Source organism: Triturus cristatus, chromosome 3_1 (genome assembly GCF_964204655.1).
Source record: "Triturus cristatus chromosome 3_1, aTriCri1.1, whole genome shotgun sequence".
Lineage (NCBI taxonomy): Eukaryota > Metazoa > Chordata > Amphibia > Caudata > Salamandridae > Triturus > Triturus cristatus.
Window position 1 is genome coordinate 460,356,247 of NC_140583.1, and position 21,619 is coordinate 460,377,865.

Here is a 21,619-nt window from a genome sequence, read left to right on the forward strand (position 1 = left end):
AGGTGCACCTTTGCAATTTATTCTAAATACTAAAATCCTGTATTGATTTGCACTGAGGCAGTGGCTGCACTTACAGTGTACACACAAAATCAATTAAGAAATCTCTTTGTATTTATATTGATTGGGAATAGTGTGTCAGGTGCTGGATCTTGACGAGATACACTGCTCAGTTCGTATATTGTTCTGCACACGAAAAAAATCACATTACAACTTTCACACCAACTGCAATGCGGAACAAATTCCGGCGATAAGCCACGTTAGCACCAGGGATTTTACACCTGCTTTCTGCTGGTGTTAAGTAGGATGACTACCTGCACCATGAAAGGGAACACAGCAAAGAGCCACACCAGAACATCCACAGGTGCCATAGAGTCAATGAGCATGATACAGGGATACCCATGAGGGCCACAAGACTCGTCACAACAACTCCAGGACCGCCAACGCCCCCCAAACCCACAGCTGAGCAAGTGTGTCCCTGTGGTCACTGTTTTAGCATGATAGGCACGAGCCCAGCAACATCACAGTGTGCTGTCACTTCAGCGTTGGCAGTGAGCCTGGACATGTAACTACACACGCATCCTCCTGCAATCACAACCGGTGTGTGCTGGTCTGGGGTACACAGGTCAGCACAGGGGTGTGCCTATCCGGCAAGGGGAACGTGGTGTCTCAGACATGCCCGTGTACAGGAAGTGCGGTAAGTGTGTCTCTGTGTTCTGGTGTGGCCTACCACAAGGGCCGCAGCAGTCGATATTGTAAAGTGGAATGCACCACCTCCAAACGGCTCTGTGATGGTGTAGTTGCAATGTAACAGGACATGTGCGAATAGGCATTACAATGGTGTGCCGTACAAGGGCATGAGATACAACAGCGCACTGTACAAAAGTGCGGTGGCTCGTGGGAGGGAGGTGCAGCTGTTTGGCAACGTAACACACAGTGAACTCGCCCATGTGCCACATGCTGGGCATCTCATCCATGATGACCACGGTCGCAGACGTCCCACAACACCAACGACTGGACTTTGTACACATCCTGTATGAATGCAGCGTGGTTTTCACTTCTATGCTCGTTCAGTGGTGTGATGTTGGTGGGTTGTGTGACTTGTGCTCCTTGTTGGTGTGTTTCATTTTGGCCATTGTTTGTCTATACTTGTGCTGTACTTAATTGTGCATGTGTGCCATTTTGCCTATCTCCCCATCCCCGCTTCTTCCTCTTCCCGCTGCTGTTGTGTCTATAATTTTGTTGCTCCACACATAAAGGCATGTAAAGAACACATTAGAATAATTCCTTGAATCTTTTAGGTTTCAAAACTTCTCTCTATTGGTTTCTTTTTAATTTTCCATATAAACCGTTTTTTTAATATACAACAACACATAGAAGTCAGAAGTGCAACGTATTCTATCAACACACTTTCTAGAACATTCTACAACACATGCAGATTAAAAGTTCATACATTTTTTTAAACTTAACAATATTTTTTGCAACATTTTCTTGAACATTTAACGGCACGTGCAGGTTAAAAGTTCACATTTGTTTTAAGTTCGAACAGTGCCTTCCAAATGCAAGTAGCAGGTGTGGTGAGTTGAGCAAATTGTATCCTATGATATGTACTCCACGTTGAAACTGCTTTTTCTTAACCAATCACAAAGATGCTTTTCCACAAAACTAATGTACACCCTACTTTAAAAAAAGAATGCTTTTCATCTCTCAATCACGTATCGTTTTGTATGGCAAAAAAAAAGTAGTTCCCCATCTTTAAACATATCTCTTATTCTACCAAGGAACTGCATGAGCTACAGACATCTTTCCATACCTTCCAGCCATACCTTCAAAATGCTAGTATGGATCGTAGGACATAGCTATATTTTCTGGTGCACGAGGTATACAGAACACAGACGTATTGACTTAGACTTAGGTTTACAAAATGTGGACATTAAATGGTTTGCACATAGAAGATTGAAGTGGCACTAATTGCTACCTTTGGTTAAAACCTCTTTGCATCTTCCACACTCTGACCTCATGATTGTGCATTGTGGTGGAAATGACTTAGGCACATTGACTAGGGTAGGTTTGGAAATGTTTATGAAGGACACCTTTGAACACCTCAGCTCAGCACCATGTGACTCTGGGCAATAGCTCACTTAATAGCTCACATAATTTTCACGCCGGCCTCGAAGGCCTTCAGACCCATAGGGGTGAGTAGTTTGCACTTTACAAAAAGCGTATTGATTTGATACGTGCAAATTTTCCTTCGCATTCCCTGTATAACACCCCCTAAGCACCATACACGAATTACAACATTCTAAACAAAAGTTCCTCTGAGTAGGTATGACTACATGCTGACACTACTTGACAGATGTGGCACAGCGGCCAGAGCACATGACTTCACAGCATAGGACACACAGTTTGGACTCACGCTTTCATCCCCGACTCCGGCAGCACTTCAGCTTAGCACCATGGGACCATAGACAACACCTCACATATTTTCCGTACCCCAGGACTTTCAGACCAGTAGGAGTCAGTAGTTAGTCCTAGTAGGTAAACACATGCTGACACTACTTCCACAGGTGTGCTGCAGCGGACAGGGCACATGACTTCACACCATAAGACACACAGTTTAGTTTCACGCTTTCATCCGCGACTCCTGCAGCAGCTCACCTTAGCAGCATCAGACTCTAACCAATACCTCACTTTATTTCTGTACCCAGAACTTTCAAACCGGTAGGTATGAGTAGTTCGCTTCGCACCCCCTCTATAGCACACCCTAAACACCCTACAGAGGTTACAGTGCTCCTACTCTCCTCTTTCCTACTTTTTTTGCCCTTTTTTCCCCTTACTCGCTTCGACAGAATCACAAAATGGCAGCCAACACTTTCTAGTTGCAACCGCTCGCAGTGCTCCCAACCAATAAGCAGCAAGCTCGTGCTCGTAACGCCTCAGCCAAGCAGATGGCAGAATTCCCAAATATTGATATCTGTAAATTTTTATATTTCTCAAAATCTACTCAACGGATTTACACCAAATAAACCAAAGCATGCTTTCTAGACCAAGATCCTTCTCCCTGCCAAATTTGGGGTAATTCCGTTCACCCGGTTGACCTATAGCCTTGTCTAAAGTTTCCTATGGAAATTAACATGGAGAAAACAAGTTTTGGGATCCCCCTTTTTTCTCGGCCCCCCCTAGACGAATCACCCCCAAACTCTCAACATAGGAGCTGATATGAACAAAGAATTAGTTTGGAAAATTTCATGAAGATTTATCAAACGACGCCAAAGTTATAAGCAAAACAAAAACTGTTCTTCCTATGGAAACTTGGTCCTAACTATAACTACCTACTGGCGGCTGCCAGTAGGTAGTATATATATATATATATATATATATATACATATATATATATATCTATGTGTATGTATATATATATATATATATATATTACCTACTGGCGGTCGCCAGTAGGTAGTTATAGTTAGGACCGTGTTTCCATAGGAAATCCGCAACATTCTATTTTGAATAACTTTGGCGCCGATTGACGAATCCTCGCGAAATTTTCAAAATAGGTGGGGCGCTCCGCTCCACTCCTTCCCTGAAAGTCTCGGGGGGATTCGTCAAGTGGGGGCTGAGAAAAAGGGGGGGTCCCAAAACGCATTTTCCCCATGCATTTTTCCATAGGACCTTTAGTCCAAGCTGCAGCCCGAATGGCTGAACAGAATTACTTGAAATTTGGCAAAGAGGTAGTCCTCAGGTCAGGGATGTGCCTTTTGTAGGTCTGGTGTAAATGTGTTCAGTATTTGCTGAGAAAATAGCATTTGAATCAATATATATATCTATAGGCGCGCTCCGAGCGCTTACGGTAAGCTTACCGTACGCGCACGGTGCCGTGCGCGAGCTCAATTCTGATTGGTGGTTACATGATTGTAAACATTCGAATCGGTCGAAATCAGGAAGTGTCGGCCGCCATTTTGTGTGTCTCACACTGATAAAAAAAAGGAGAAGAACGTGGAAAGGGGGCAACGAAGTGAGTTGCAGACCCCCTAGCGTTTGTCAGGGGGTCCAAGAAGGCCATAAAAGTATGAAAAATACATTTAAATGTTTTTAAAAAAAATTGCGGGGTGCGCATATGGTAAGCTTACCGTAAGCGTACGGTAGAAAATAAAAAAAAAAGAAGAAAAAAACAAATTTAAGTGTTAAGATATTAGGGGGCTCTAAAAAGAGCCGTTGTGTTCATGGAGTGTTTTTTTGTACCTACAAGTAAGTACCGATGCAGAGTTCAAGAGGAAGACTCTGTTCCCTTCATCATTGAAATGTACACCGTCTCCTCTATAAATGTCTTGCATGTTGTAACGCAAGTTGTTGTGGTATATAGAACCCATACCATAGTCTCTGAGGAAAGCAGAAACAGATTTGTTGACGTGCTTCCTTGCTTTGTCAATCTGTGGACAAAATTGGTTGGACCAGTTCCACTTTTGCCTTTGGCATATGTTAGAATATACAAAGGCAGAATGTGGAAAAAGAGACATCAATTGCACAAAGGTGTCCTTAACCCCTTCAGCGCTGGGCGAATTCCGCCGCGGTGCTGAAGGGTTCGAGCGCGGGCGGGCTCATGACGGAACGGTTCCGTCATGAGCACAGCTCAACCGTGGCTCATGACGGAACCGTTCCGTCATGAGCATGGAAGGGGTTAATAAGCATTTCCAGACCTACACCAGTTAAAGTGCCTAGGTCATTTCCACCACAGTGCACAATAATAAGGTTAGGGTGTGGGAGATGTAGAAAGGTTTTCACCAAAGGCATTAATTGATGCCACTTTAACCCTCTCTGACCAATCCATTTAATGTCTACATTTGGCAAAGCAAGGTCTCTCACCATACCTCTTTTTTCTGCAAATTTTTCACTCCAGAAGACATAGCTGTGACCTACAATCCACACTGTGAACATCTTTCGAGGAGATATGGATGCACTCTGAAGGTGTCTTTCAGTAGAATGGCAAAATGAAATGAAAGACAGTTTGGAAATGGAGGCATACATATTTTTTTTAAATAAAAAGAACTCATTGGCTGTTTCACACCATTCTACACTAAAAACTAGGCTGTATGTGTAAATTTATAGAAGCATGTTTTGTATTGGTTCAGAAAATTGTGTTCCCACAGAAGAATAGTTTGGATTTGCTGTTAGGTTGTAAAGGTGAAGCACTCTTGCTCTTTCGAAATAAAACATTGTGTGGTGAACTTCTGACCTGACTCCTCACAGCAGTGTTCCATGAGCTGTTGCTATGGTAGCAGGCAGAAGTCAAGTTGGGGGAAGGGTACTTTTGGAAAAGGGTTGAAGTTTTCAACCAATAGAAATGTGTGATTTCATTTGAAAAAAAGTGGGAAGCACTGAGATTGTAATTAACATGTATATGTGTGAAAAAAGAGAGGGAAACATTGCCATTAATTGGTTCTGCTCAGAGGAGAGAGGTGTACAGCTCTGATATTCTGAGTCTGATAGTCTGCAGTTTGAGTGCCACATTTATTTCTCAACTAAAAATTTTAAAAGGTGAGTTATGAGTTTGAGAGGGGATGTATGTGGTCATGTTTGCATGAGTCTGTGAGCAAAGAGGAATTTCTGTCAGAGAGGTATTTTGTGTCTCTCTGGTTCTTTTGGGAAGTAACCATGCATATGTCTCTTGCAACTGAAAATACACAGTCTGCATAAGCAGACTGTTAGCACACACCCAGCAGTTTATCATGTAGAATCATGCTTAGTATTCACAAGTGAGTGGTGTTTCAGGTAGCAGTGAGTAACGCTAATACATTTAACATCACTAAGGCTGATTTATTTTGCTGGAGTGTAGTCAGTCACCAAGGTCACACATGTACATGGTCTCAAAAAGCTGTTTGCACATGTTCTCTTTTCTGTTTCAGAAAACTGTAATGAAAATGTATCAGACTGTTAGAGTAATTAACGCTTGGAGGAAAAAAACAGTACTAACTGTGCTTTGAAATTGGCATGCAAATTTCGTTTTCTGCCTAAAAACACAGAAAACTGTAGTAAGTGTGCTTTGAAAATGGCAAGCAAATTTCATTTTACGCGTAAAATCACAGCATGAGGCTGTGAGCATAGTGGAATTGCTGTCACAGAGGTATTTGGAGTCTCTCTGGTTCTTTTGGGAAGTAACCATGCGTATGTCTCTTGCTACTGAAAATACACAGTCTGCATAAGCAGACTGTTAGCACACACCCAGCAGTTTATCATGTAGAATCATGCTTAGTATTCACAAGTGAGTGGTGTTTCAGGTAGCAGTGAGTAACGCTAATACATTTAACATTACTAAGGCTGATTTATTTTGCTGGAGTGTAGTCAGTCACCAAGGTCACACATGTACATGGTCTCAAAAAGCTGTTTGCACATGTGCTCTTTTCAGTTTCAGAAAACTGTAATGAAAATGTATCAGACCGTTAGAGTAATTAACGCTTGGAGGAAAAAAACAGTACTAACTGTGCTTTGAAATTGGCATGCAAATTTCGTTTTCTGCCTAAAAACACAGAAAACTGTAGTAAGTGTGCTTTGAAAATGGCAAGCAAATTTCATTTTACGCGTAAAATCACAGCATGAGGCTGTGAGCATAGTGGAATTGCTGTCACAGAGGTATTTGGAGTCTCTCTGGTTCTTTTGGGAAGTAACCATGCGTATGTCTCTTGCTGCTGAAAATACACAGTCTGCATAAGCAGACTGTTAGCACACACCCAGCAGTTTATTCTGTAGAATCTGGCTGAGTATTCACAAGAGACTGGTGTTTCATGGAAGCAGTGAGTCATGCTAATACATTCAACATCACTAAGGCTGATTTCTTATGCTGGAGTGTAGTCAGTCACCAAGGTCACACATGAACATGGTCTCAAAAAGCTGTTTGCACATGTGCTGTTTTCTGTGTCTGAAAACTGTAATGAAAATGTATGCGACTGTTAGAGTAATTAACGCTAGGATGAAAAAAACAGTACTAAGTGTGCTTTGAAATTGGCAAGCAAATTTCGTTTTCTGCCTAAAAACACAGAAAACTGTAGTAAGTGTGCTTTGAAAATGGCAAGCAAATTTCATTTTACGCGTAAAATCACAGCATGAGGCTGTGAGCATAGTGGAATTGCTGTCACAGAGGTATTTGGAGTCTCTCTGGTTCTTTTGGGAAGTAACCATGCGTATGTCTCTTGCTACTGAAAATACACAGTCTGCATAAGCAGACTGTTAGCACACACCCAGCAGTTTATCATGTAGAATCATGCTTAGTATTCACAAGTGAGTGGTGTTTCAGGTAGCAGTGAGTAACGCTAATACATTCAACATCACTAAGGCTGATTTCTTTTGCTGGAGTGTAGTCAGTCACCAAGGTCACACATGTACATGGTCTCAAAAAGCTTTTTGCACATGTGCTGTTTTCTGTGTCTGAAAACTGTAATGAAAATGTATGCGACTGTTAGAGTAATTAACGCTTGGAGGAAAAAAACAGTACTAAGTGTGCTTTGAAATTGGCAAGCAAATTTCGTTTTCTGCCTAAAAACAGAAAACTGTAGTAAGTGTGCTTTGAAAATGGCAAGCAAATTTCATTTTACGCATAAAATCACAGCATGAGGCTGTGAGCATAGTGGAATTGCTGTCACAGAGGTATTTGGAGTCTCTCTGGTTCTTTTGGGAAGTAACCATGCGTATGTCTCTTGCTACTGAAAATACACAGTCTGCTTAAGCAGACTGTTAGCACACACCCAGCAGTTTATCCTGTAGAATCTGGCTGAGTATTCACAAGAGACTGGTGTTTCATGGAAGCAGTGAGTCACGCTAATACATTCAACATCACTAAGGCTGATTTATTTTGCTGGAGTGTAGTCAGTCACCAAGGTCGCACCTGTACATGGTCTCAAAAAGCTGTTTGCACATGTGCTCTTTTCTGTTTCAGAAAACTGTAATGAAAATGTATCAGACTGTTAGAGTAATTAACGCTTGGAGGAAAAAAACAGTACTAAGTGTGCTTTGAAATTGGCAAGCAAATTTCGTTTTCTGCCTAAAAACACAGAAAACTGTAGTAAGTGTGCTTTGAAAATGGCAAGCAAATTTCATTTTACGCATAAAATCACAGCATGAGGCTGTGAGCATAGTGGAATTGCTGTCACAGGGGTATTTGGAGTCTCTCTGGTTCTTTTGGGAAGTAACCATGCGTATGTCTGTGGCTACTGAAAATACACAGTCTGCATAAGCAGACTGTTAGCACACACCCAGCAGTTTATCCTGTAAAATCAGGCTGAGTATTCACAAGAGACTGGTGTTTCATGGAAGCAATGAGTCACGCTAATACATTCAACATCACAAAGGCTGATTTCTTTTGCTGGAGTGTAGTCAGTCACCAAGGTCACACATGTACATGGTCTCAAAAAGCTGTTTGCACATGTGCTGTTTTCTGTGTCTGAAAACTGTAATGAAAATGTATGTGACTGTTAGAGTAATTAACGCTTGGAGGAAAAAAACAGTACTAAGTGTGCTTTGAAATTGGCAAGCAAATTTCGTTTTCTGCCTAAAAACACAGAAAACTGTAGTAAGTGTGCTTTGAAAATGGCAAGCAAATTTCATTTTACGCTTAAAATCACAGCATGAGGCTGTGAGCATAGTGGAATTGCTGTCACAGAGGTATTTGGAGTCTCTCTGGTTCTTTTGGGAAGTAACCATGCGTATGTCTCTTGCTACTGAAAATACACAGTCTGCATAAGCAGACTGTTAGCACACACCCAGCAGTTTATTCTGTAGAATCTGGCTGAGTATTCACAAGAGACTGGTGTTTCATGGAAGCAGTGAGTCATGCTAATACATTCAACATCACTAAGGCTGATTTCTTTTGCTGGAGTGTAGTCAGTCACCAAGGTCACACATGAACATGGTCTCAAAAAGCTGTTTGCACATGTGCTGTTTTCTGTGTCTGAAAACTGTAATGAAAATGTATGCGACTGTTAGAGTAATTAACGCTTGGAGGAAAAAAACAGTACTAAGTGTGCTTTGAAATTGGCAAGCAAATTTCATTTTCTGCGTAAAGTCACAGCATGAGTCTTTTATGGCATTTTTGGACCCCCTGACAAATGCTAATGCATTCAACATCACCAAGGTTCATTATCTTTGCAGGAGTGCCGTCAGTATGCCAGATTACACATGTATATGCTCGGAAAAAGCAGATTGCACATGTGCGGTTTTTTGCCTCTGTAAACTATAAAGAAAATGTGTCAGACTGTTAGAGTAATTAATAATTGCAAAAAAAAAAAAAAAAAATGTGCTTTTGAATTGCACAAAAAATATCTTGTTCTGTCTAGAATTTCACCAAGAGTCTGTGTGCAAACAGGAATTGATCTTAAAGATTACATTCATGTTGGTTTTCTTGTGTTTTTCACTTGTAGGAAAGGGATAGATAGTGTTATTTGAAAAGAAATGATCATAACAAAAATAGTAATATATTTAAATTACAAAAAAGGTATTTTTTCTTAGTTTCTTTCAGGTATTGCTGCAGAGCAGTGAAGAAAATAAAAGATGCCTATAAAATCAAGACAAAGAAAACAACAAAAAAAAAAGGTTTATTTGAAGACAACTGGAGGACCCAAGTTAGTTGAAGATGCTCATGTTGGGAAAAAGAAAAAGTCTTCTGGTAAGCAGAGAAAGCAATTTTGAAAAAATATATTCAAAAAAAGGAAAAATTTAAAAAATGCCCCCATTGGAAAAACTGTTTCAAGTAGAAAACAACAGGAGAATAGTGAAAATTTACAAAATGCTAATGTACAAGCAGAAGCTAAAATAATTAACTTGAAAAGAAAATCAGCATTTAAAGAGATCCGTAGGAAAATGTTTCAGAGAAGAGTGATGTCCAATTTGCTAAAAGATGTGAAAAAATATAAGAAAAGAGCAAAATTTTTAAAGAGAAAAAAAGATATTGAAGCCATTGTAGAAAAGGCTTTAAATTTAAAAAGAAAACTATTCATTTTAATTTTGAACAGGATGCATACATTAGAAAAAATAGTTAATGTAATGAAGTCACAAAGCAAAAAGAAAAGAGTAGTAAAAAGAAATAACTTTTGTAAAGTGTTTTTAGGAGAATGGATGCATAGTTCAAGTACTGAACCATTTTTTAATGAAGAGAGTTATCTTCAAAGTAATAGTTTGCTGCATGCAGTTGACACCAGTGGTCGAGCATATGAAGTTAAGGATGGTTGTATAATGGAAAAGGAGAAAATGGTTCCAAGAAATGAGGAAGAAGTGATTGCGGATGAGGCTATGGGGAGACGTCCTAAAGCTCCAGTGTATACTTGGAAATGTAGTAGTATTTGTACTTTGCGACAGGAATCTATTGATAAATTATGTGAGTTTTTAAGAGAATATAGTAAAAAGAGTGTAAAACAGAAGATTAAGGTGCTTCAAGGACTAGATCCATGCAGAGTGAGAGAGAAAACTGGTTTGCAAGGTCACTCTCTGGCTTGTTTATCTAGAAAAGTTTGTCAAAGTGTTTTTCAGCATTTTAGGATGTTGGCAGTTCATCATACTGAAATTAGGAAATTTGTAAGAAGATTGTATTTTGCTAAAAGTCCAGCACTAAAGTTAAATGAGTTGAATAAGGCTCTGTTTCGTGGATCTGTATCAGATGTTGAGAAGGTTACTGATGAGATTCAGTTTTGTTACTTTGGGCCAGAACAAGAAAGTGCAGGGAATGACACAGTTATTGAGGAAAATGTGGAAGAGAATGTAGAACCCTCCGTAAGTGAGAAATTTGAAGATCAAATTACAAAATTTGCTATCATCTCTAATGAAAGACCAAATATTACTTGTATTTGTTGCCGGAGAAGCCATTATAAAATCCAAACAAGGAATGTTGATCTCTACAAAAAAAGTGAAGAAGAAGATAATTATAAGTGGAAGGATTTTGCAACATATATATTTCTTGAAAATTGTTTTGATTTGGGTGAAGATCATCGTATTTGTAAATACTGTTACAACAAGTTGGAAGAAAATAAAATGCCAGCTAGAGCTGTACATAATAATTTAGAATTGGTTGAAGTTCCTGCTGAACTTTCTGATTTAAATACGTATGAGTCTATACTCATTCAATGTGTTCATCCGTTCCAGACCATAGTACGTATGGAGCCCAAAACAGGCAAATTACCTCCTTCAGATTTACAGAGAGGTTTAAAAGGAAGAGTTGTCTATTTGCCGTTGGATTTGAAAAAAAATATGGAAACTATTGACACAGAAAATTTGGAAACTGAACCATTAGTTATTCTGGTTAATGGTGTACCTACAAAGAATAAGAAAGTTTTGCAGGAATTGGTAGATGTTCGGAAAGTACAAAGAGCAAATTTATATTTGAAAAGGAATAATAAATGGTATGAAGCCATTTATATGGATGAAGATGAAGAAGAATTAGTAGGAGACACAGACACACCAACTGGGCAAATTGAAAAAGTTGACAAGTCAAAAGAAGAAGAAATTTATGAACATTTCAGCATACATCCTCTTCATTCAAAAGAAGTAATGGCAAACACCATTGATCTATTTCAAATGAAAAAAGCACAAGGAACTCCTGTGAGTGTATGGGAGGAGAGTTTGGAAGCTCGATGTTTTCCCCAGCTGTTTCCTACAGGAGAAGGTGGACGATATGATGAACGTCCAGTTCAGATTCCTGCTTCTGAGTATCAGACTACAAGATTATATGCAGAAGATCCCAGATTTCATCAAAGTATTCCTTATTTGTTCCATCTGTTATTTGAAAGTGACTTGTCTGCACTATCTTATGCAGTAAACCACATTTTAAAAAGTGGAACACATCTACATAATGTGTCTGCTAAGGATTTTATGAACAAAGTGCAGCAGTGAGATGATCATTTGGAATCACAATTGATCAATCTGATGGCTTGTCAGCGTGGGACGAATAAATATTGGTACAGACGCCATGGAGAATTGAAATGTATGTTACGGAATTTAGGAACTCCAACATGGTTCCTAACCCTAAGCTGTGCCGAATACGCTTGGGATGATTTACTGGATTTTCTACGAGAGGCAAATTCAAACATTAAAAACATTGAATACAAGACAGCAGGAGAACTGTGCTCATTGGATCCGGTTAATGTTTGCAGATATTTCAATCATAGATTTGAGGCTATGATGTCCTTTATCTGCAACAAAAAAAATCCACCACTTGGAGACGTTTTGGATTTCTTTTGGAGAAAAGAGTACCAAGCAAGAGGTGCTCCTCACATTCATATGCTGTTGTGGATCAAGGATGCTCCAAAATTTGGAACAGATGCTGATGAAGCAGTGTTATCTTTCATTGAACAATATGCAACATGTGCTATACCTAAAAGCACAGAGGAGAAAAAGTTAAATCAGCAAGTTTTACGTTTCCAAAGTCATCGGTGTGGAAAATACTGTCGACGGAAGTACAAGACCAAAGATAAATTCTACACAAAATGTCGATTTGGATTTCCTAGACCTGTTCTTTCAAAAGGAAGAGTCAACAGTTTTATGTCAGCTGTGCGACATACTATTACAAGAAAATCTCCAAAAAATACGTACAACCTAAGAAGAAAAGAAGAGTCAAAATATATAAATGACTACAACCCAGTCATTTTATCCATGTGGAATGCAAACATGGATATTCAGTATGTGGCAGACAATTCTATTGCTGTTGCTCGGTATGTCACATCGTACATTACTAAATCTGAGAAAACGGAATTGAAGGAAATGTGGGAAGAGATTTCTCACGAGAAGAGTGTCAGTAAGAAGCTGTACAGTTTCAGTTTGAAGATGTTAACGCATCGAGAAATTGGATCCTGCGAATGTTCAGATAGGTTATCATCTGCAAGTCTTTACTCGAAATCCAGAAGAATAATTTGGGTCAGTTTAGGCCTTGCAGGAATGCGAAATCGGGTACTGAAATCTGTTGGAGAAATTGAATATTTGGCCGAAAACGACCCAGAAAGTACAGATATTTTGAAGACAAACATGTTGGACACATATTACCCAAAAAGAAGTCATCATCTTGAGAACATGTGTCTCTATGAAGTGCTGCAGAACTAAATTTTTTCACGGAAAGCCACAGAAGACATCAACAATGGAAAATATAAAGTCATTGGTGAGGAAGGATGTTTAGTGAAGCAAAAAAAAGGAAGTTTGATTAATCACAGGAAGCTGAGTTGTGACACTACTGACAAAAAGGAATTTTACTATTTGGCACTTTTACAGTTGTTTAAACCATGGCGTTCAGAGGACGAACTACTTGGAGAATTTCAAAGCTATGAGGATTCATTTAATGCATGTAAAGATACCATTGAATGCAGTATTTTCAGGAATTATGTCCAAATGTTAAACGAAGAAATTGAACAGGAAGCTACAATTGCAGCTGAAGTAGCTAGAGATAGTTCTCAAGACAGCCAAAGTTCTGGAACGCTCAGTGAAGATCCCCTAGGACAACCAATCGTAGAAAATGAAGCTGCAATAGCCATGACTGAAGTGGAAACGGCTATGAATCAAGCAAAGGAAGATTTAATAGAATTACCAGATTTGGAAAAACAACTGAATGAAGAACAACGACAAATTTATGAAGAAGTCAGAAAAAAAATAGATCACGGATTACTACATGAAAATAAAGAGTGTACATGCACAGCATTTGAACCAATTAGGTTATATGTGAGTGGACAAGCTGGAACTGGGAAAAGTTTCTTAATTAAAGTCATCAGAAGCTACCTACAGCAAAAAACAGATTCAACTTTGTCTTGTGTTGTTACTGCTCCAACTGGATTAGCAGCATATAATATAAAAGGAATTACTCTCCATCGCTTGCTAATGTTACCAGTGGAGCATGAGAACAAAATAGAATATCACAAGCTAACTGGCAAAGCATGTTTCGAAGTTTCAAGAGTGTTGAAGAAGATGCAAGTTCTCATTATTGATGAGGTAAGCATGGTATCAAACTTAATGCTTGCCTTTGTGCATTTAAGAATGCAGCAAATTCTAAAAAGAGACTATGACGTGCTATTTGGAGGAAAACATGTTATAGTGTTTGGGGATCTACTGCAGCTCACTCCAGTTAAAGGACAACCAGTGTTTAATACTGTGACACATGAGGACACGAAGAAGTCATTAGGAAGCATTGGTAATGCGAATATTTGGTCATTCTTTGAGTACAAAGAACTCACTACCAATATGAGACAAGCAAACGATGAAGAATATGGAAGTATTCTAAAAGATATCAGAATTGGACTACTCACTGAACATGCCAGAAAAGCTTTACAGAGTCGATTGCTACATAATTTATTTCCAAGTGAAGAAATAGTTGCAGAGAAAATATACAAGAACATTGCAAAAAAAATACTGTAATCTGCTTAATGCCAACACTATACGTGAATGTTCAATATTCAATGAGGAACTTTTGAAATTGGAAAAGGAAGAGATTAAGAAAATGGAAGCAGTGGACAAAATCCAACATGAAAGAATTACATTTACATTAACAGGCGAACTGAAAAATAAATCGGATTCTCTAGAGAAGAACATTTCGAAAACAGCTGGATTAGAAAAAATTTCATATCTTTGCATGAACTGTCGAGTATTTTTAAGGAGAAATTTGGATGTAGAAAAAGAATTAGTAAATGGAGCTATGGGTAAAGTTGTGAGTTTTGTTAACTACCAGAAAAAAGAAGGCATTGAGTATTTAAAAATAAAATTTGATCAGATTGAAGAGGTAATAAACATTTGTCGTTCTTCAGTCCGTTTTTTGCTTGTGAAAGACTTATATGTACGTAGGAAGCAGTTTCCATTTTCTCTAGCATATGCTGTAACTATTCACAAGTGTCAAGGATTAACTGTTGATAGTGCATTTGTAAACATTGGATCTACTGTGTTCAAAGAAGGTATGGCATATGTTGCTTTGTCACGAGTGAAAACATTATCTGGTTTATTCATGATAGAATTTGATGACTCAAAAGTTAGTGCAGATGCAAATTGTGTAAAGGAGTATAATAGATTAAGAAGAACCTATGCTCCTCATTTAGGTCAGTATCCTGTGTTGGAGAAACGTGTTGATTATCGGAAAAGGAGATTTGAGAATATCTGTAATGAGGATGTAGAGAAGAGAAAACAAAAAGAGAGTCATGTGATTGCAAGCAAAAATAAAAAGGACAATGTTGAACAGGTTGTTGGTTTCCATTTTGAAAATAGCTCTGGTGTCAACTGCTATGCTAATGTAGTGCTAAATGTTGTTTTTTATCTTGAAAGTTTGCTTGAGCAGATAACTGAAAATCATGAAAAAAGATTCTGTTCTGTGCTAAGTCTTCTTTATGAGAAGCTGAGTGTTGATAAAGCAAAAATAGAAAGTACAAATGAAATTAGAAATCTATTAGATGTTTATTCAGGACGAACACAGTTTTCACAAAATATCCAGCAAGATGCACAGGAATTCTTGATGTACATTCTTTTGGGACTTGAAGATGAAGGGGTAGAAATAGAAAATATGTTTGGTCTGTCTTATAAATGGGAACATAGTTGTGAAAACTGTTTCTACACATGCAGCTCTAATGTTGATTCAGAAAGGTTTATCTATTTAACATTGCCAGAGACTAAATCAGTGACTTTTAGTAAATTAGTTAAAGATGCCAATCACAATATGGAATGTTCTAAATGTAAATCAGACATGTTTTCAACGTTATTTTTAAAGAAATATGGACAGTATGTAATTTTAATGATGCAACGTTGTAGAGCTGATGGAACAAAATTGGACACTTTAATAAAGAAATTTATAGGACAGCAATTATCAATTTCTGGAAAAACTTTTGTTACAGTTGCAATAATTTTCCATGATGGGCCTATTGTAACTTCTGGTCATTACACAGTTTTTCTTAAATGTGAAAAAGGCTGGACACTGTGTAATGATTCTCAGTTGGTTTTCAAGCAACGTTTGCCTTTTGATTTAGCAAATTCCTATTTAATTTTCCTGCAACCAAAATTTTAGACAGAAATTGCAACTTCTGTACAAATCATTTTTGCAATTTTATTGGATTACCATTAGAAATTTCATCAAAAAAGAATTTTAAAATTACCATTTGGCCTAAAGGAAAGGTAACAATTTGTATTGTGGACTTCTTTGACAAAAATTATTTTGGTGAATATGCTTATGCAACAGAATTTTCGGACAATATTTACTGAAATTAGTGATTGTTTTTACGTGAGGATTATATTACGTTATGTTTTAATGAGAAGAGATTATGGGCTTTTTTTAAACAATCTTTGTGATTGTTATTTTTTTTTGCCCGCTGTTAAGTGATGAATGCAATTGCTTTTACGATTTACAGTAAAATGCAATATATTCTGAAAACAGCAAAAAAAGGGCAAAAATATGTTTAATGAAAAATGAAAATATGTGCACTGTATTCTAAAAAGTATTGTTAAATATTAATACATTTTTCTTTTTTTACAGATTGAGAAAGGAAAAATATAAAAATAAACTTCTTTTCACAAAGTAAAATAAATCACTTATTTTTCTTTTAGTTATTTTCTTTGTCAGGTAAGTGTAAAATTTCAGGAATTATCACACATTTACTTTAATGCTCACTTTTTTCACTACTCTTGTCTATGTTTTTTTAATTTCTGTAGTAGTCCCTCATGGACCTTGTAGGGTGATTACATTTTTGTTTTTTTTTAAATAAATAAATAAATAAATGCGCGTACCGTACGCGCACGGTAAAAAAATAAAATAAAAAAAGTCAATTAATTTTTTTTTAAAAAAGTTAAGAAGTAAGGTTGGCTCTTAAAAGAACCGTTGTGTTCATAAAGGGAAAGAGGAAAGAAAGAATGGGAATACTAACAAGGACCACAGATGTGCTGGTCTATCCTATTGTTTAGGAGGGAAACACTGGTCTCCGCATGAACAATTAGGCCATGACATCTTGTGCACCTCATTGTAACCCTCCCAAAACGAGGGTTTTTATCCAGAGGACCAGAAAAGGGTGATGCTCCCACAGCAGAGGAAGTGCTCGGCTGAGCTGCCGAAGAAGTACTCGGCTGAGCATCTGCAGGTGTGCTTGGGTGACTTACTGGAGATGTTTCTCCAGTATGTCTAGCATAAGTCCTGGGATGTTTATCCTTAATGTGTCTAACCATAGACTGATTTCCAAAGGAATACTTCTTCCTAGGATTCCCTCTAGATAAGACACGCTCACAAAGTGAGCAGGTGACTAAAGGAGCATTTACCTTTTTCTGCCCCTCTGGATAGGTGAAATATTCCCATACGAAAGAAGTCTTTTGTTTCCTCCTTCTCTCTCTGATGATGCTGCTACCTGGCTCACTCTCAGAAGAGGACTGCTGTTCTGCCATCGTATCACAAAGACAACTCAGCTCCTTCTCCTAAGGGATCACAAGCAGAAATGAGGGGAATGGGTGTGGTGTGAAATGAAATGAAAAGGAAGGTTTATATAGCGCAACTGTCACTCCTGACGGAGCCTCCTGGCGCTTATAGGTAACGTTACTAGCTGATTACTGTACTGTCTAAATGAAGGCAAGGCAGGTGGTATCTGATAAACCAAAGATCCAAGTCTTCAGGGCCCGTCTAAACAGATCTTCCCGTTGGATTGCCCTCAGTTCCTTTGGCATATGATTCCAAGCTTTTGCTCCCAGTATCGTTGCCGACTTCCCTCCTTTTGATGATAGTTTAAACCTACCTATTGTTAACAGATTGGCCGAACTAGATCGTAATGTTCTAGACGCGATGTAAGGTTTAAATCTGGCGGAGAGATAGGCCGGGCCCACTCCTCGTACCGCTCTGAAGGTTGTCAATAGAAGTTTGAAAAGGATTCTTTTAGGAATTGAGAGCCAATGCAAAATCTTCAAAGCCCCCGAGGCCGAAGATTTGCGGGGGAGTCCCAAAGCCAGTCTAGCAGCTGCGTGTTGGACCACCTGAAGCCTTCTCAGGGAGGATTTGTTGGTCCCTACAAGAAGGCTGTTACAGTAGTCCAACCGTCACAGTATAAGGGCCACTATAACCGTTTTTCTTGCTGCCGAAGGAATAAGATTGAAGAATTTTTTCAGCGTATGAATGTAGCCAAAACAGGTCCCCGTTAATTTTAGGACATGTGGCTTAAAAGAGAGTGAGGAGTCGAACAAAACTCCCAGATTTCTGGACCGGGGAGTGAACGCAAAGACGAGTTAACAGGCAAGATTTTACAGGAATTTTACAGCAAGCACAGTGCGATTTCTACCGCTTAGTGAAGACAGTTGTATATCATTTAAAATACTAAAATACAAGCGCCGCAAAATAAGTAAAATACAGTGATTTTAAAAGATTCTTTTCAGCACTAAAAGGCGAGCCTTAATCAAATTACAGCAGTCTCAGCACATACGTTATCATCAAGTGCGCGTCAGCGCCATAGCCTGAATATATAGTGTGCAGGGCAGAGTAGGTCAAAAGACTAGACCGTCACCCCCTCAAGATGGCAGTTTGAAAGCGTCCCACAGGAAGTGGGTAAAGCGATTATGGCGTGAATGCTCCCTCCACACAACCAGCACCAGCTGTGGTGGACCTGGGAGTGAACGCAAAGACGAGTAGGAGAGTTCTAGAACTGAAAGTACTTTAAACCAAACTAAAGTGCTGTTTCTTGATCACATGACCAACTGTGCACGTACGTTACGCTTACGGAGCGCTTACGGTAAAAGTACGCATGCACGTATAAAAGACACGCGCATGCGCATAACAGGCACGCTCCAACACTTCCGCGTAACGTGCGCGTGTAACGTATGCGCTTACGTGTCGCGTACGCAGTACGGACGTCTACGTAAATTGCGTAACTATACGCAAACAGAGTAGAAATATTACGTTCGTAAAGCAACACGTGCGCTTGCGATAAGCTTACCGTACGCGCACGTAAAAAAAAATAAAAAAAATAAATAAAAAAAAAGATTCACTATGTTATACTACTATATCTTACCTGTTTGGTTAAAAAAAAGGTGAAAAATTTTATATTGCAGAATTTTAAAAATTTTACCATAGTGTTTAAAGAGAATATAAAGTAAAAAAAAAAAGTAAAAAACCTTGCAAAAAGAAAAAAAAAATAATAATTTCACACACGTTAAATATAAGAATTAGCATTTAAAAAACCATACAAATTCACTGAAAAAACCATGGGTTTCACACACGTTATAGTTAGGAATTTTCATTTTAAAAACCTTGCAAATTCACTGATAAAACCATAGGTTTCACAGACGTTATAGTTAGCTGGACATTTCACTCGTAAAAAACCAATGAAATTCCCCCGTTATAGTTAGTTAAGCTAACTATAACTCGCGCACCCGCAATCCACTGCTGATGACGTCACATATAACATCACTCATGACATGGTCACTGACATCACTCATGACATCACTGATGACATCTCAAATGACATCACTGATGACATCACTGATGACATCATCCTTGTGATAGAGTGGCAGACCTCCTCTCACCCTAATATAACCTTTGATACACACATTCAAAAATAGAGACTAAAATTTTCAAAACAATGGACCTACCAATATCAGTTACAACAACCTATTCAGTAATTTTAAGATCCACATACACATCCACTCATTCACCAACAGTCCTATACAGTCACTTATACATGTACTTACTCATATGTGCTCATACACCTGTACATCCTGTTACACAATGCCACTCATCCATAGAGTTACTCACACACATAGTCACTCATGCTAATAAAGAATCAAACATCCATTTACTTGCATATACAGCTATACACACACCACCACACTTACTTCTACGGAAACTTACACATACTTAGTCTTTTAAACAATCACTTATAGAAACACATACTTATTCATACAGGAACTCTTTCAATCTCTCACTCTCACATATACTCACTTATATACACCAATAGTCACATATACTAATTTAAAACATATGTAGTTACTCATAAAGACACTATTGAGACAGTATATCACTCACTAACACACCCATACACACACTCATCCACCCATACAGTCCTGCAAACAGTCAGTCACTCATTCATGCACCTATGCACTACGTAATATCCCCCACCGAACCATGCAGACACTCAGACTGATACTCAAAAAACCAACTAATAACCTATATGGACACTCATGTAGCTACTCACCAACCCATGCAGCCACTTATACACAAAGTGAGAGACTGATACAGATATTTACATATTTAAACATTACTCACTAAGCCATGTATTCACTATGATACACTTAATCAGTCAGTTACACAATCAATTTTAAAAAAACAAATCATCCATTTAGACACTTATATACCCATTTATTCTTCCATCGACCTTGACATATACATATATAAAACATATTTAATTTTCAGAAAAACACACATTCACTGGATGATGTCATCAGTGATGTCATCAGTGATGTCATTTGAGATGTCATCAGTGATGTCATGAGTGATGTCAGTGACCATGTCATGAGTGATGTTATATGTGACGTCATCAGCAGTGGATTGCGGGTGCGCGAGTTATAGTTAGCTTAACTAACTATAACGGGGGAATTTCATTGGTTTTTTACGAGTGAAATGTCCAGCTAACTATAACGTCTGTGAAACCTATGGTTTTTTCAGTGAATATATATATATATATATATATATATATATATATATATATATATATGAACCTAAAAATAATGTCCCTGTAACTCTTGGTTTTTAACTCAATACATATATATATATATTCACTAAAAAAAACAAGGGTTAGATGGACGTTATAGTTAAGTTCAAAATTTACACGCACAAAACGATAGAAATTTAGCCATTATAGTTAGAGTTATTTCAAGAAACTATAACTCAAGCCCTAAGATAACTATAATTCCTGCCCTCAACATGCATAGTTTTCTCATCAATACTTTTACTGCATATGTCACAGTGATGTCATCAATGATGTCATAGAAGAGGTAATGAGGGATGTAATATCTGGGGTAATTAGCAGTGCATGGTGAGGACGTGAGTTCTAGTTACCTTAGGGCTTGATTTATAGTTACTTGAAGGGCATTTACTTCACCACTTTCCACAGACACAAATATATATATATATCCAATGGTCAAAATATTTTGGAGTTGCCAATGCCCAGTATATTGTAATCATAGGTCTGACTCACAAGATGATGCATAATGCTTCCTATTAGGTTTGGGCAATGGCCCAAGAGTATGCTTCCATGCTGTCTTCCAGACCCTAGTATGAATTATGGGAAATCATAATGTTACGTTGGTTTGTTTTTATATAAAATATTTTTCTTTAAAAAAGTATAAAAAAAGAGTATACATTTAACAATATAAAAAGGATTTTGATTTGAATATATATATAGCCAGATTCATAGACAGCATGCATTATGATAGGGACATGTTAACAGCAGATGTTGTTTCTTTTATGTCTATATGAGCTGTACCTTTAAATTTGAAAAAATGGAATGGTAACATGACTTTGAGAAAGGTTTGGATCAGCCGAAATGCGTCAGGACAGACATCACACAGTGAAAAAATAAAATAAACTATTTGTTGCTTACCGGGAGTGCCTACCTTTGCTCTTCTTGTGTGAGTTGTTTTGGAAGATAGAGAGTGGTGCCCTTCCAGT